Raw genomic sequence first — 4,281 nt, 5'->3', positions numbered from 1 at the left:
ATTTGAACCATTTTTAGAGTTTAAAGTTTGATAATTAGAGATGAAAATAGATTTTCAAGTTATCCTAAGGATTTTTTATACCAAAATTATATTTATAATAAAATTTAAAAATATGCCTTAATTGAATTGTTTAAGGCTGCAACCTTATTGAAACCCCACTTTTCAAAATATCCACCTCCTAATGTTTTATTTTTTCTTTTTTCTTTTTTGAAAGGATGCAGTTTCTATTGGGCTGCAGCCCTATTTATTGGAGTTGGGCAGTTGGAAGACAGAAGGAGAGAGAGAAGTAGGCAGAGAGAAAATCAAGAGTACAAATGTAATGAATCTTCTAATTTGTCAAAGAGATTGAGAGGTATTTAAAAGGGGGAGAGAGGCATAGAGATAACCAGGGAGCAAATATAGAGGGAGAGAGATTCAGTGGGAGGGCACAAGGTTTACATAATAAAAGGACAAAAAAAAAAAAAAAACTTAAAGGTAGGAGTAACTTGGGATTTGTCATTCATTGGTCGAAAGCATACGGACCGTCCAAATTAATGGATGGTGTGGAGGCTGCAGGCCGTGCTATTGTCGTAGTGCTGCAGTCCTATCAAAATATTTTCTTTTTTGAATAAAGTTAGAAAATGTATGTGATGAGGCCATTTATTTTTTATGCTAAAAGATCACAAACATTATCAACCATTGGATGTAAAATTAGATGAGTAGTGATGCACAACTCAAAATCCGAAACAATTTTTTTCGAAAGTTATAATACATTTTAATACGTTAGATTTCACATCCAATACCTAAAAAAAGTTGTGACCTACTTGTACAAAAATAAATAAATAAATGGTCTCGTGGATATATGAATGATTTGAGATTTTGAGGATCCAACTCATCAACCTTAATGGTTGCACCTCCTAACCGTCTTCCTTCTATACCACGCAGACAAATTGGGAAACACTTTTCTTTTTTCTTTTTAGAAAATAAATGAGGGCACGTTTTCATACTATTTATGAAACAATCATTTTTAGTTGACAAATGTGAAATTAGGTAATTGAAAATAAGTTCATAAACTTATTTTAAAGCTTAAAGGTTTGAAGTTGATCCAAATATCAACTTCAGAACCTTTCAGAGTCAGAAGTTGATGTACACGATAATTAATGTCTCAAAATACTTATGTTAGAAGTTGATGTACACGATAATTAATGTCTCAAAATACTTCTGACCTCAAAGGTCGAAAATAAGTTTCGGTAAAGTTAAGATCTTAAGATTCAAGACTCTATTTGTTGGAGTAAATTTCGGACAATGACGATCCAAAGTAGGAGGCAATATGGAAAAAAATAAAACGAATTGAAATAATGGGGTTTGAATAAAAAAAAAGAAAATTTGATGGAAATATTTTAAATAACAAATATCTAAATGGATATCTACGCAATATCCCCATAAATTACTATTATTTAATGAAACCCCCTTAAAAGTTCAATATTAAATTCATATACCTATTTTATTCTTTTGTTTCCCGGAGTGTTTGTGTTCTTGACCTTGAAGGTCCTAATTTCAATCTTTTTGTTTTTTTACTCATAAATTTATTTCGAACCTTGAAAATCAAAAGTTATTCTAAACATCAACATCGGACCTTGAAAGTACTAATTGGTTTTGTTCACATACACCAACTTATAGGCTTCAAGGTCTAAAGGTGATGTACAAGATAGTTAAGTTATCAAATCAACTTTGGACTTTGAAGGTGTAAAATCTCAAGACCCTAATTTCAGGATATTGAGATTTGAAGCTATAGTTATAAAGCTAAACTTTGGACCCTATGGGTCCGAAGTGTAAAAAATTTGGGGAAAACTAAAATAATTGAAGTGGAAATGTTGAAATGAAATTTTTGGGGGCAACTTTCTAAATAATGGATATTTGGGGGTGATAGTCAAATAAATTTCTCCACAAATTATTTAGTATCCCATTGGTCCCAGTGTTTCTCAAGGGGTATAGTACAAAGTCCACCATGAAATGATGCACAAGTGCCCCCTAACAGTTCATATAAGAAGGCGACGACATCAATGACCACGATGTAATATGGTATTCTAATTTTAGTTTATATTTCTATTAATTGATTAATATGAAAATTTGAAGGTATTTATTCGAGGGAAATATTTTTTTTAATTTAATTTTTGTAAATTATATTTTATATACATTTTATGCGCTCCACGTTGATAATTTTGGACGTCTAAAATTTAAAATTGATCAAAATTCCATAAAAAATAACATAAAGTATTACATGCAATCGCGACCACTCATTTCTTTTCTTTTGGTAGCAACCCTTAGGAGGGTGCTTTCACTCGTCAATCATCCATGTGTTCCTTTTCAAGCCAGTTTGAATTTTGAAACTAGTTCCTACGGTGTTCCTTACAATAGCCCCATATTTAAAAACGTGGAGAAACGCATGTATTGTTTTAAAAGTTTAAAATTGCTACAAAAATGAACACAAATATAAGAATTTTATACTAACGATATAGAAAGTATAGGATTCAAACCTATATATCACAACAATAACTAATTTAAGCAACAGATCCATTATTTATTTAGTCCATATAGTGTCTAAAATATCAAATACAAATATATATATTTTGAATCACATAAGTAAGGCATCAGCTTGCTCTTGTATGCTTCATCCACATGCCGCTCTTCGGTAAGTGCAACTCCGACCACAAATGTAGGACATAGAACCCCGATCATAGTGTGGATCTGAGTAACAAATCCATTATTTAACCAATAAAAAGCGAATATTTAACCACTGTAAGTGTGCCATATAGTTTCTAAAATATCAGACATAAATATATATTTCGATGTCATATAAGCAGGGCATCAGCTTCCTCTTGTATCAGCTTCCATGCTTCATCCACATGCCGCTCTTGAGTAAATGCACCTCCGACCACAAATCGTAGGACATAGACCTCCCCAATCACAGTGTGGGACATATAGGCGTGGCCGGTTGCATTAACGGCCTCGAGTAATGTTGCATTGAGCTCCGATCCGCCGCTCACCAACCGAAAGCACACTAATGAGAACATCCTCTTTGCAACCACCTCGAACCTTATGTCCCCTAGAACCAACATCTCAAACCGCCTTGCCAATGCCACATCGCTCCGTATGTGGCTCTGCAACCTCACCGCACCATGCCTCCGCAGCACCAGCCACAGTCGGATTGCCCTGAACCTTCGATTCAGGGCTATCTGCCAGTCCTTATAGTCCACTACACCATTGTCCCGCACCCATGTACAACAGCAGTCCATGTAGGTCAAGAGCCACTTGTGTGGGCTCATGCTGAAAGAATCAGCGAGCTCTACACCGTTGAGATAGTGTCGGAACTCAGGACATATGCCCGCGTTGCCGGCGTATGCCGCATCGACATGGACCCACACCCGGTACTTGTTTGCCACATGCCCGAGTTCCTCCAAAGGGTCCACCGCAGCAGAAGAGGTGGTCCCAACGGTGGCGCACAAGAAAAAAGGGGTGAGCCCAGCTGCCACATCTGCCACTAGCGCGGTATCAAAAGCTCCAGGGGAGAGGGCAAAGTCAGAGGCTGCCGAAGTTAGGAGCACCCGGAGGTTTTCCGGGGAGATGCCCGGCTGCCTTCTCGAGGGCTGAGTGGGTCTGGTCAGAACAATAGACAACTAGCTTGTTTATATTTGGGGGGTTAAGCTCTTCAAGAGCCTTGTTTCTTGCGGTAACCAGCGCGCAGAGCACGGCCTCGCTTGCACTTCCATGTATGACACCACCCCCGGTGCCGGAAAACAAAAAGGATTTCGGCAACGACAACATTCTCCCCAACCAATCAGTGACCACAAATTCCAACTCTGTGGCCGCAGGGGAGGTGATCCAGCTAAACCCAACCACATTGAAGGCCGTACATAGCATCTCGCCCAAGAACCCTGCAGTGCTGCTGCTCGCTGGATAGTACGCAAAGAAGTTGGGGCTCTGCCAGTGAGTCAGGCCAGGGATGATGTATCTCTTGACATCTTCGAGGATGGTTTCGAGGCTTTCCGGCAAATCAAGGGCATTTTCCGGCAACTTATTCAGGAGATAATTGGGCTCCATTTGGCTTCTCACTGGGTATTTCTCCACTTCTCTATAATAATCAGCTATGAAGTCCACAACTACATGGGCTTGCTCTCTCAATTCCTCTGAATCTAATGGGTTGAAGTCCAATTGGAGGCCATTAGAGCAACTAAAGCTATCCATTTGGAGGTGGAGGATGGCATGAATATGTGGCAGTGCAAGGATCCTAACAAGAACTAT

The 4,281-nt window shown here is 38.4% G+C and overlaps 1 pseudogene; it reads right to left on the bottom strand.

The window, feature by feature from the left end:
• Positions 1–2,539: 2,539 nt before the first annotated feature.
• On the bottom strand, positions 2,540–4,281 carry LOC18439275 (tyrosine decarboxylase 4-like; annotated as a pseudogene).

The sequence above is a fragment of the Amborella trichopoda genome, chromosome 4 (assembly GCF_054954075.1).
Source record: "Amborella trichopoda isolate Santa Cruz 75 chromosome 4, AtrichopodaSantaCruz75HAP2 v2.0, whole genome shotgun sequence".
NCBI classification, from domain to species: domain Eukaryota; kingdom Viridiplantae; phylum Streptophyta; class Magnoliopsida; order Amborellales; family Amborellaceae; genus Amborella; species Amborella trichopoda.
This window is presented reverse-complemented; position numbering and strand designations above follow the sequence as displayed.